The following is a 12,795-nucleotide window of genomic DNA, read 5'->3' on the forward strand; positions in this document are numbered from 1 at the left end:
TGTTCCCTTTCGTTAAAACTGTAGTGTTCGTAGTTGGAAGTAGATGAAGAATTTGTCACTTTCTCCTCTGTGAAATTGTATAAAATACACAAAGGAGACGCAGCCCTGTGTCTTGTTTACAGGTGAGACTTTGGAGACACCAATATTCCTATTTGTTTTTTCTTGTCAACAGGGAATATTTTTACCCCTGAAGTAACGTGCCACAGTAAAATGTTGTATAAAAAGTAATAGAATGGCATGATTTGCAAGGGAATGTGAAAGTAGAATCCGTTCACATCCATCGAGAGCCAGCGCACGATCAGGAAGATACAGTTTATGAAAATGTTTCACTGTCTCCTACTGGATCTGGCTATCTCCAGAGTAGCAACGCTGTAGCTGAGTTGCTCTGGGGCACAGTACTCTCGCTTTTTCCATCTTCCTTAAACACTAGAGCTGAGTTTTCCTGTTCACATTTCTTTTCTTCTCGCCTCTTCCATCCCGGGCTCTCTCCAAAACTAAACGACCCCAGCAATTCCTAGGACGACCACTCTTTCCGAATAGGCAGAAGAGGATCCGAGCTCTCGGCCAGACCAGGAACCGCAGAGAAAGCCGAGGAGCAGCGCGACCAGCAAAGTCCTCAGGGAACCCTCGCTAGGAAATGTCGGGGTCCCGTGGAGTAAACTCCGCCGTCACCAGGGACGAAGTCTATAATTCAGTTCATTTGCCCGCTTTTCCAGGACAAGAAAATTTCCTGGTGCAAACGCCAAAAGCAGCGCGTGCAGCATTCCTGCTTCATTTCCTCCCACCTCCCACTCGCTTTGGTCAGGTATTTCATGTCCCTCCCAGATACTCGAGTGTTCTTGCTTGGCTGGCTGAGAGCAATGGCTCTCTACTCTTAGAGCGTGATTTACTGCTTATCTCATCACATCTCACACATGGAAGTGATGTGGCCTCGACCTCTTGGGGACCCATAGGAAAGGTGTCTTGAAGGCGTAAACCCTCCCTTCCATCACATGGTGGCACAAGTTGCAGAGCCAAAGGACCCAGAGTTTTGGTCAGAACCTGGCTATTCCCTCCTCTGAACAATTTAGAGGGTAAGCAGGCAAAATAAGTTGAAGAGTGTTGGTTTAGTGGACGCCCAAATAAGAACACCTTCAAAGCAACAGGTAAAGGAAGAGAACAGGTCCCTCTACCCCCATCTTCACCTTATTTCTATATTTCCGTTTGATTTTTTAAAATTCTCATTATTTAGGGTGCTTCCTGTTTGGAGGAATTTATACTTCCTTGTCATAATGTAAGGACTCGTTAAAGAGTACTTTCACTAAAAAGTTTTCCTCAAAAAACGGAAAAAAATTTTTTTCCTAAGACGTCCATGTGTGTGTTCCCCACCCCCCCCCCCCGAGCTTGACAGTTAGATAGTGATGCACAGATCTTTTTATTTTAACACATTCATTTCATTTTCTCCTGCCATTTCACATTTAACTCCTTTGCTTCTGTTTTTCCCATAGAGTGCACGCGAATGGTGTCTTCATGGTAATTGCAACATGTATTGCTTTCAAAAAGGATTCACAAAACATTCACATTAACTTGATCTAAATTTGATAAATCATGCATAGGAGCGAAAAAAGAGGCGACAAAGGGTAGGAGACTCGCGCCCAAGTAAAAATGCAACATAGTCATCGGGCAGAAATCAGGAAAAAATGTTTTTCTTTCGAGTGTAAAGAAAATATAAAACCCTAACTGGAGTGAAGTGTGTATTTTATTTCCTGGAAGAAATAATACTGATCCATTGGAAATGAACGGTAAAATTTTAAACTATTCTCGAGTGAGAAGAGCTAGAGATTCGCCTCTCTTTTGAAATGAGTGAGGAGGATGGATTGTTCCCCACCTCCGTCCCCCCCCCCCAACTGGCAAAAGAAAAAAGAAAAAAAGAAAAGGAAAGGAAAGGAAAAGGAGGGGAAAGGAAAACGCTAACTGGTTTGCAACGATTAGGTAGGGGCTGGCAATGGATTCTAGAGGTGGTGGAAGAAGAAGGTGCATCTGTAAGTTGACGAAATTTCTTCATGCTACGTTGTGCCTGCGATCCAGGAGAAAAGAACTGGGCGTTAGAAGAAGGAAGCTTAGCAGAGGATGGTTTCGATCCATCGACCTCTGGGTTATGGGCCCAGCACGCTCCCGCTGCGCCACTCTGCTGACAGGCCGTCCCACCGAGCTCCTTTTTTCCCACTATGAACATCATGAGCTATGTCATGTGTCCTCGTATATACAGATACATTTTGGTTTGTCTATAAAATCGAAAGAATAAACTTCCCAGCAATAAGAGGAACAAAGTTCTGTGACATTGCACGTGTAAGGACTCAGATCACTCTCAAAAATATCATGCTGGACCCCCAAAATGCCTCACAATAGGATATGCTGTATGATTCCACTTCTATGAAGTTCAAGAGCAGGCAAACTGTCTGGTACTAGAAATCAGACAGCGATTAGCTTGCAGGATGCAATATTGACTGGTAAGGGGGCATAAGGCGATTTTCTGGACTAATGGGAATGTTCTCAGTCTCCAGCTGGGTGGTGGTCACATGGGAGTAGGATACATCGGTAAAGTTTATCAGCTCAAGCTACACATAAACTCTTTTCATTTAAAAATATACTTCAATAAAGTATTGGGAAAAGGGTACCACAGAGAAGTAGTAACCTAATGGAAAGGAGAGACGGGCGTGTGTGTGGGGAGAGAGAGAGAAAGAAAGGGGACTAGAGGCAGCAAGGGAAGGAAGGACGGAGCGGGGTCATCCCGGTGGACTCAGGTGCTGGGCGGGTCCCACTGATTCATCCAATCTCAGCCTCTGAGGCTGTGCTAAGTGGCAGTCATCACCAGGCCACCGAGAGGACGACCGGAATTCACGCACGGGGAGGCACTGACGGAGCACGTAGGTGTTCCGATGCCCCGCGGGCGACAGCGGGACGGCGATAAGGAAAGAGCGCCCGGATCCCACGCCCTCCAAGGCTCCCACCCCCTCATCAGAAAACTCCCACCTTCAGCCCGCCAGCCGGACAGAGATCCGAATGCCCGTTTTGGCGGCCTCAGCCCCTCAGCACTCCTGGACTCAGCCCTGCTCTCACACAAGAGCCCTCCTCTCCCTCAAACAGCCCTGGCCCAAACCCCGCCCCCCCCGCCCCCCAACACACACACACATCACACTCACACACCAGAGGAGACCATCTGACCAGCGCTGAGGCCTGTAGCCTGAGCCCTCCAGACAGGTTGGCCCAGTTGGAGCCTGGAGGCCCAGTGCAATACCTGTGCACACTGCTTGCCACACGCAACATGAGGCCCCACGTTTCCCAGAAAGGCAATGCCAACTGCCCTGAGACAGGCCGCTGCACTAACCAGCCCGCCCCTCTCTGCTCCCCCGGAGCCTGCAACCCGCAGCACACACCGAAGAGGCCTCAGCTTTCCCCCTTCGTCCTCCAAAGGGCAGAAAGTCCTGTTTCCAGCTAAGACGAAATCTCAAGGATCAGATACACCCTCCTGCTTGAAAGAAGCAAAACCTGACAAAACAGACGAAACAGTTTTCAAGACACCAAACATCAGGCAAAGAAGGATGGTACTCCCTGACAGAAAAAAAGGAATGAGCGATTTTGCTGGGAATGAGGTGAGATCTAGGACGGCACCCTAGTCCTTACCGCCTTGAGAGAGTTTCCGGGCCCCAGTGCATGCAACAGGAACCCAGGCGGAGGCTGGTGAACTCCCTGAGTTGAAGTGACGGGGCGGATAGTCCAGGAGACCAAGGCAGCTAGAGCTGGCAGGACAGAGTACCGGAAAGGAGAGAGCCGTGAGAAGAGAAACCTCCAGAAAGCACTCCACGTGGAGCTTAGCACTGGTCAGCGCACGCAGGTAGGGAAACTGTACAAGTCTGGGGAAGGACTTCCCACAAAGATCAGAGAAGTTACCATGATACTGAACTGTCCTTTCAAGTCAGAAGCAACGATATGAGATGCACGTCTGTCCAAGGAATCCAGATTCGATTCCTGTCCTTAAAAGAAAAGAAAAGAAAAGAGAAGAGAAGTCTGTGTTTTGTGTTTCTTGCTCAAAGTGTTCAAAGTGCTGCCGACATGGAGGGAACAGGAAGTATCCTGAACCAGTCCAGCTGGCGTGGTCCTTCCTCACAGGGCAATCTCGGCTGTCAGTTCCTCTGAAAGAGTCGTCGGAGACGTGGAAAGAACGACCTTTGAAGAACGCCTCCTTACTTTGTATCTCTTGAGGATTTGAGACAGGACGTTGATTGCGCAACTACTTTGGAAAGAGAATTTAAAAGCGAATAAGCTTGTAACAAAAGGTTGCAAGTAATCTTTTCCACTTTTTCCCGCCCAGTTTTCGTGTTAGGTCGAGCTGCCACTCTTGTGCCCTCTGGCCCTGCACGTCTCTCTGTCCTCAGCCACTGGTCCCGGAGGAAAGAGAACACTGCCTGCCGGGAAGAATGTTCACGTTGTAGTAGGCCGAGAGCCGAGTTGGCTAAGGAGTGGATAAAAGGTATGCGAGGGAGGTGGATTTGGAACGTGTTATTATAGAGAGGACTCTACATTCCTCGCAGTCGCGTGTAGGTTAAGAAGCAAGTTTCCTCTGAGAAAGAGTTAGCAGGTGAGGGTCCCTGCAGAGGTGACCGAAGGAAGTGGCCAGTACGGGGATCGAACCCGCGACCTTGGCGTTATTAGCACCACGCTCTAACCAACTGAGCTAACCGGCCCCCGGGGGCCGGGGCGTTCTTCTCTTCTTTCGTTCCTCTTGCGCCCTCTCTCCCTCCCCGCCCCCAACCCCGAACCCCTTTAAAAGGTTCAGTTCCAAGTGTAGCTTCTCTCAGGAGAATTTGGTTATTGTTGTTGCTTTCCACCCTTAATAAACAGAATGAGACGCTTTCTCTTGAAAGAAAACCAAAGGGAAAGAAGGCACACTGGTTTTCAGTCGTATTCCTGGACGTGAAAGAAGAAGCCGACGTTTTTGGAGGAAGCTGCGGCCAACGGCCGGGGGAATTCATGGAAGTATGTGCTGTTGTGTAAATGGCTGGCAGTCAGCCCCTGAACTAGGAGTGAGTGCAGGCTCTGTCATACAAGACGGAATATGGTGCCTGAAGGATATTCCGACGGGTCCGATTGTCGATGCTCGCGGAGTCCTCCAGGTTTCCGGGTGAGACTTGGTCGGCGTTCGGGAGCCGTTCGTAACCAGCCGCCTACCTGGTTTCTCGGAAGATTCCTGAGAGGTTCAGGAGGATGCTTCAAAAAGCAAACTCCAGAGAGGTGAGATGTTTCCGCCCGGTTTCGAACCGGGGCCCTTTCGCGTGTGAGGCGAACGTGATAACCACTACACTACGGAAACTGCGCTTCCCCTGCTTGTGCTTATTCCCCCCCACCCCACCCCACCCCCACCCCCACCCCCCCGCTGGTGTGTCTAAGAGAGAAGAGACTTTCTGGCTAGCCCAGGTTCGGCCACGTTGAATTGCTTCTCTCTTCCAGGAAATGATCGGGGGTACTGCGCTTTTGCATTAAAACCAATAATACTAAAGTCAATGAGTCACACCAGGCAAATACTACCCTTAAGCGAAGAATTCCTTTCCAAAGGCAGGACAGACATTTTAGGCAGCGTCCGGGTACAGTAGATTTCTGAAAATTGCTCGATTTTGTCCTATGTGGGTTATGTGACCTTAGGAAGTTCTGTGATCACCATCTCTTAGGTGCCAGAACATGATCGCAGAAAAGTAACGGGGATTCGGTGCCCTTGAACTCTGGCAGCTGCCCATTCTGTGCCGCGGCAGTGTTTGACCGACAGAAACCGAGGGACGACGGAGAGGGGGAAATGCTCACTGGTCTGCCAGGCCGTCCTTTCTTGTCCCCTCTGACCTCAATTCTGTGCCAATTGAGCACTAATCAACCAGAGTCAGACTAAAATTGCTGTTGTTGATAACATCGTTAATGTAGTAAAATTGCTGTTATAGATATCATCACTAACGTCCAACGTCAGTTTGTTTCTGCAGGGCAAGTTGAGCTAAGAGATCCCCGAGCCGTGGACCACCTGGCCAGAGCATGGTAAACCGGAAACATCCTGACTCCTGAAGCAATGATTCCGAAATGTCAGAAGTCGGTGGTCAATGCCAGCTTCTTTGTTCCCCCTCCCCTTTAAAAACACCCGTATCTCAAAGACGAAGGCGGAGTGGACGTGAGACTTGTCTCGCAGTCCCTTGCTTGGCGCCGTGCAACCCAAGGCTTCCTTTTGGACAAAGGGCTGCTGTCCGAGTTTGGCTTTCTGTGTAGAGGGCACAGCAGATCTTTGGTGGGTTACACATGGAGCAGCTAGGTATCCGAGGACCGTGAAAAGTAAACGTTTGTCTTTGCCCGAAGAGGTACTGCGGGAAATGGTGGTTAAAAGTTTTAAGCGAAAGGCTGTGTTGTGTCGCGGCCGGTTAGCTCAGTTGGTTAGAGCGTGGTGCTAATAACGCCAAGGTCGCGGGTTCGATCCCCGTACTGGCCACGGTCGCTTTTACTCCTTACCGCTCAAGGCGGTTACACGTCTCTAGCTGAGACGTAGAAAGCTCAGGTTACTTAAAGAAAAGAAAAAGAAAAAATTTCAACACGTCACTCACCTTACCCCCTCGTTTTGGAACTGTCGAACCAGCGCTCTTCTGGAAATCGCGGTGCTGGGAAGCAAGCTGCGGCCTGGAATCTTGAGTGCGTGGTGGTCAGGACCAGCTCCGATATCCGGTCCGCACAAGCCTGGCCTTTCTGGATTTAACCATTGCCTCAGACATAGCCTCTTGTCTTTCTATTCGGAAGGGGTTGAGGGGTAAACCAGTGAGGCTAATATTGGTGAAGACGCTCGTAGATCCACATTGTTTCTTTCTTTCTTCTTGTTCTTCCTCCTCCTCTTCTGTTTTCTTAAAACCTCTGTGATTTGAATCTGTGTATAGGTGTCTCTGCGTGATCCTTTCTCCATATTTGCGGTATGAGATTGAAACCAGAAAACGTTAGATTGTGAACGTTCCTGTGATCGCCTTTGAAGGGTCCTTCCGAGTTGCGCAAGAGGCGGGATTGATTGCCCTGCGGGGCAACAAGAAGCAAGGTGAGGGAGCTTTTCCCAGCACGTCATTGTGATCCGAGAAAGTTTGAAGAACTGGTCGGCGTGTCGATTGCAAGGCGATTGGGTGTCAAAAGGGCTCCGAGCCAGCCAGGAGTCGAACCTAGACTCTTCTGATCCGTAGTCAGACGCGTTATCCATTGCGCCACTGGCCCCCTCGGGAAACAAGCGCTTAAGTATGCCTGTTTAATTAAATGAGACCTCCGAAGTCGCTGGTTCCGGAATGAGGATAGAAATAACCGCAAAACCTTTGACTCCGACAGATTCATGTAATTTGCGGTGAGTGTACATAATACAACGTTGTTTTCAATTTCTATATTTAAAATCATAAGAATTGTAACCCTTAGAACATTCCATACGTGATAGCAAGAATGTCATTCCCTGAAAGCAAGTTTTCGCCTGCGAGTGCTCTTTGCTAATTTTTGCAATCAATCTGTTGATCTGCCATGCTTCCACCCGCGTCATATATCCTTATGTACTTCTATTGGACCCTGAGGATGTGTGCGCGGATGACTAATGACTGCCCTGTATTCTCTTTAATTAAGTGTTATAAAGTAGTGCACATTTATTTGGTTTGGAAATGCATTCGGCTGTAAGAATCACATCTTTTCCTCTTACTGTTAAAAGAGTAAGCCTCACTAAGAGGGAGAATCATGGGCAAATTCTGTGATAAACCATGCATCGGATAAAAGCATGCAAAAGTCAACGGTAAAGGCAAAAAGAGGCAAGAATTCAGTCATTCAGTAAAGGTACACACATTCCAGAAATCAAATTTGACACAGAATGTGGGAAGTTAGCAACTGATTTAATACCACATACATTTCAAACACACAGACATGCTCTTTTTAGACAACTTGGTTGTATGTTTATTTTAGTTTTCAAACTGGGCAAAAGAGACGCCTCAAAATGTACAACTGCCTCGAGAGAAGGATCTTGGATGTTGAGAGAGAGACACGGTATGGTAATGTTCTTGACGGCACAAACTTGGAATCCAGAATGCAATGCTTTCTCATCCCAGCTTTGCCATCTTTCACCAAACTGGCTTTTGCCATGAAAGACAGGTGTACAGTGCTAACAGAAATGTGAAGATTTACTTAGAAAGTTTTATCTGAAGGAGTAATGGTGGAGGTCAAGTTTCAAGGTTGAGGAGATGTTCACTAGGTATAGAGAAGTATTTGAGGTAGAACAAATAATATGTGCACACATCCCTGGGAAATAAGAGGAACTGCTTGCAAGTAGGACAGTGTGGTTGGGAGAGAGGGGGCAGTGAGGTACGAAATGAAGCTGAAGACATAGGAGTGGCCATGGAGAGGATTTCAGGCCATAATCTTCAGGGCCACATAATAAAATAGCCATCAGATGTTTAGGTCATAGGCAACTCTTTTAGAAACACTGCTTTCTGTCTGTCATACTTTTGTCCTCTCAAAGTTCACAGAATCTGAGATCTAGTCTGACCTAATCTAAGCAAAAGCCAGCTAAAATCCCCCCAAACATTTGAGAAAACTCCCAGGCATTCAGATCATGTGACTCCCCTTAGTCCACGAGGGACAAGAGCCAGGGTCCCTGTAGAGAGGAAGTACTACTGGCACTGGCGTCCCAGGAAAGGAGGCGTTTAATCTCCATCTTTAAAATAGACATTTTTACTTCTGGTAATGGTAAAAGTTAAATGGTTAAAGCAGATGTAATGGTATGGTTTTTGGGGTTTTTTTAATGGTTAAAGCAGATGTAAAAGGTATGTTTAATAGGTCGAAAAACAGGCTGTTCTAGTCAGGGTTAAGTTTTAGTTAAATCATATGTAAGCCATAATGACTTCCCCATATCTTAATATGTGAACATTTCTTCCATAACCATCAAGTAGAAATACTGTATGCGGTACTTCATGTGTTTTTGTAAATAAGAAAATCGGTGCCTAAAACACACACGCCACCAGCTCAATATACTATCAGGACATTTCCCCCTGTCCTTTCTCTCTTCTGAGAAATCCCTCACACAGCCCGGCAAATCCAGAGTGCGCTGTTCATGGTCCTGACTCCGGGAAGAGGCGGGCTTCCTGGTGGCAACGCGGGCCATCTCCGCCCGCCGGGCACGCACCTTGAGTTGAGCGGGATGCCGAGCCCCTGAAGCGTCCGAGAGGAGCCCCTGCCGGCCTCGGTACCCTGCCTGCGAGGGCCCCCGCGCCCCATTCCGCGTACGTCTGTCCCACAGACTTGTCTCTAAACACACGCGCCGGTAAACCCACCCTCACCCCTTTCCGAGCCCGGCCGGGACTGTTCTGTGCCTACAAGGCAACTGCCTTTTGAACCCACGCAAGCGACAGGTCTCTGCGCCCAAAGGACAACTCGTGGCAGCGAGCGGCCACCCCTCGCAGGCAAGCCTAGGTGGCTGAGGCGAGTCGGCCTACGGATCCCGGCGCGCAGCCTGGGCTTCCGGAGAAGGGGCGGCTTGGCCTTGACCGCGTTGTGGAAGCACCTGAGCAGAGAGACCCGGATCAAGGCGGGCTGCAGACCGAGTCCCTGAGGGTATTGACGGGGGTACGAACGCGGACCCCGGGAACTAGGAGAAAAAGGAAAGGACAGTGAGGTTAAGCAACGGCCTCTGCCGGACACGAAATCCCCGTGTAGTTTCTGGGGACGGGAAACGTTTCTGATTCATTTCCTCCGCCCCCTCCTCCATTCCTTTCCACCCTCTCCACACACAAATTTTATACTGAAGGTTTCTGAAAATGTTTCTGGCAAGGAAAAAAGAAAATGCCAGAGATGGAAGACATCTGGAAACATCACCTTTTGTTTTTCGTTTGTTTGTTTTACATCCTTGTTTGTCTGATGGCATTCATTCACTTATTCAATTCTAATTGCGGTAAGCACACCTCAGCTGCTTCCTGGCCATTTGCTTGCATTTCAAATCATTTGCCTATACAGTGAAAGTGAAAACAGTAAGGTCTGTTGAAGAAAATTTAGCAAAATACTCCACGCCTTTGAGATGAGCAACTATATGTTAGACAGGACATAATAAGGACTAAGCATACAAGAAAGATTGCTACACTGTATCCCCCCCAAAACTGAACACGTTTTTCCTCAAAAGTCCATTAGGAGAGAAAAACATTAGGCACAGACTGGAAGGACATACTCATAATTCACACATTGTAAAAGGTGTTGGAGTCTGAGGAACCTACAGATACGTGAAAATACAGTAAGTACTTTAACAAGATGTAGGTCTGAGCACTGCTGCTGTGAGGATAGGTTGGAAGCCCTTTGTTTTGAAGTCGGGCACCTTAGAGAGGGCAGCAAGGTAGTAAGGAAGTAGTTGCACTTGTGGGTAAAGTGTCAAAAGCCTAGGCAGAGAGCTGTTTCCGCCCGGTTTCGAACCGGGGACCTTTCGCGTGTAAGGCGAACGTGCTGACCACTACACCACGGAAACGTCGCACGCACGTCGCCTTTTACAAGTCCAATAAAACGGCATTTCTTTGGTGCTCCCCAAGTCTAATAATTTTGAGTATTTCTCTTTTAGTATATTTTCACTCACTCACCTTGCTTTCCCTCCTTTTGAAAAACGTGCTAAAACAAGAATATAGGAACTCTACGACTCATAACCAAACGTAACTCAAAAGCAGAGTCCAAATTCCTTCCCCAACATCAGGCAGGGTAACCTCAGGCTCCTAGGGCATGTGATTACAAGGAACTACCCGATAGTACCCTGTGACTTTCATTTCCATCTCTCTTGCTCATCGTAGGACCCAGGACATAACACACAGAGCCCTGAAGACCCCCAAACTACCGAGAGGGCATGCTTGTCTGGAGGAGACTGCTGAGCGGGGCGGGGTGGGCTGTGCCCCAGGAGGGAGTGACGAAAGGAGTAGTGTTTGGGAATTCATGGGACCGGACTTTGTGCCGAGTAGGTTGAGGTGGGAGTCGTCAGTCAACTTCTTATCCAGTGTCACTCACACTGCCCTGGAACGCCTGTGCTTCGAGCCATGTCAATCTGTGCAACAGCTGACGTACTAGCCTATACTTTATTTTTCTCCTCACTTCACCTGCCCTTCGTCACTGTATTTGTCCACTTCCCAGCTTTTACCTCAAGGATCAGGAAGTTGCTCGGCAGCAAAACCGTGGTCTTTCCTCGAATTCTCTGTGAGAAATTCGTGATAGGACAGCTCTGCATCAGCACGTCTGACAAAGAGCAAAGCTGAAAACTCCTGCTCTCAGCAACTCACACTTGGATTGGTCACAAGACTGCAGGAAACAGAGAAGAGAGACAGTATTTCCCAGCTAGCAAGATTGGAGTCCGTTTTTTCCCTGATATCGAGTTGGCAGCATAAATGATGATTTATTATTGTCCAATAATTTGATTAGAAGTTTATTGTTAAGCAAGTAATGAGTAGCCCCCAACGTGGCCAATCCTGACCCTACCAGATGTCCTGAAAAAGTATGCAAGCCTGAGGTAGCAAAGGGCGCATGCACTGAGTATTATAATAAGTTTGCATGAAATCAGTTAATTACTTTTAAAATTGCCAAATGAAACCACAGAGATAAATGGTCGCTCATTTTCTGGTACAGATTAACTTATTTGCAAGGCAGAAATAGAGACAAAGATGTAGGGAGCAAAGTTATGGATACCAAGGTGGGAAGGGGGAGTGAGATGAATTGGGAGATTGGGATTGACATATATACACGACTATGTATAAAAGACATAACTAATGAGAACCTACCATATAGCACAGGGAGCTCTACTCAATGCTTGTGGTGACCTGAGTGGGAAGGAAATCTGAAAAAGAGGGGATATATGTGTACGTATAACTGATTCACTTTGCTGTACAGTGGAAACAGACACAACATTGTAAAGCAACTACACTCCAGTAAAAATAAACTAAAAACAAAAAAAGAGGAAACGGTTATAACACTACTTGGTTTACACTACTCTAATTTATATTAGAATTTTTTTCTTGTTCTTTTATTTGTTTTGGATTAGATTTGACTAAAGGCAAATGAGTGAAAACAACTCCAGATTAAGTAATGGGTGTGGAAAATAGCTGTAAACATATGAAAGTGCAGAAATTGAAAGCACACCCATTGAAACTAGATCACTAATTCAGTAGCCTTGCCTCACACTGTATGGTCCACGTAACAGTAATGTAGATGTCACTCATCTGGGAGACTGTAGAAATGGTGACTTTCAGGCCCTGTTGCAGATGTAGTAATCTAAAATCCTCACTGTAATGGACCATACCAGGTCATTCATGTGCTCACAAAATTTTGAGAAGCATGGCTCTAAGGCGCTATTCAATGTGCCAAAAAGTTATCGGGCGCAAAACTGGGGGGATCTGAGGGGAGAGGTTGACCATTCAATGAATCAATCAAGAAAAACGAACGTCTCCGTTGTGTTAAAAGTTCTAGGAGGCAAAAATAATTGAAGAGGTCACACAAAACCGAACTGGCAATGTCTGACACCTGATCTAAAAGGTAAAGGAAAGACCAAGAAGCAATCACTCTAGGCAATTCTAATCTTCATCTCATGATTTCAGGGCAAGTATTCTGGGTTTTTAGCACCTTTCAACACTCTTGGGAGAGTTGTTGATATTATATTTATTTTGTAAGCAAGGGGACTAATGCTGTCCCCTCTCCTCGTAGAACTTCAACGCATATTAACTCCAAGTTAATTCCAATTTGTACTTGTCATATTTAAAACATTGCCTCCTA

The 12,795-nt window shown here is 47.2% G+C and overlaps 6 non-coding genes across 6 annotated transcripts; 1 reads left to right on the top strand and 5 right to left on the bottom strand.

The window, feature by feature from the left end:
• Positions 1-2,100: 2,100 nt before the first annotated feature.
• Positions 2,101-2,172, bottom strand: TRNAM-CAU (transfer RNA methionine (anticodon CAU)). The gene has a single exon. It is a non-coding gene; the product is annotated as a tRNA-Met (tRNA).
• A 2,478-nt stretch (positions 2,173-4,650) lies between these two features.
• On the bottom strand, positions 4,651-4,724 carry TRNAI-AAU (transfer RNA isoleucine (anticodon AAU)). The gene has a single exon. It is a non-coding gene; the product is annotated as a tRNA-Ile (tRNA).
• Positions 4,725-5,277: 553 nt separating this feature from the next.
• TRNAV-CAC (transfer RNA valine (anticodon CAC)) lies at positions 5,278-5,350 on the bottom strand. The gene has a single exon. It is a non-coding gene; the product is annotated as a tRNA-Val (tRNA).
• A 1,075-nt stretch (positions 5,351-6,425) lies between these two features.
• TRNAI-AAU (transfer RNA isoleucine (anticodon AAU)) lies at positions 6,426-6,499 on the top strand. The gene has a single exon. It is a non-coding gene; the product is annotated as a tRNA-Ile (tRNA).
• Positions 6,500-7,184: 685 nt separating this feature from the next.
• On the bottom strand, positions 7,185-7,257 carry TRNAR-ACG (transfer RNA arginine (anticodon ACG)). The gene has a single exon. It is a non-coding gene; the product is annotated as a tRNA-Arg (tRNA).
• A 3,189-nt stretch (positions 7,258-10,446) lies between these two features.
• On the bottom strand, positions 10,447-10,519 carry TRNAV-UAC (transfer RNA valine (anticodon UAC)). Its single transcript has one exon. It is a non-coding gene; the product is annotated as a tRNA-Val (tRNA).
• Between the last annotated feature and the right edge of the window lie 2,276 nt (positions 10,520-12,795).

The sequence above is a fragment of the Balaenoptera acutorostrata genome, chromosome 10 (genome assembly GCF_949987535.1).
Source record: "Balaenoptera acutorostrata chromosome 10, mBalAcu1.1, whole genome shotgun sequence".
NCBI lineage: Eukaryota > Metazoa > Chordata > Mammalia > Artiodactyla > Balaenopteridae > Balaenoptera > Balaenoptera acutorostrata.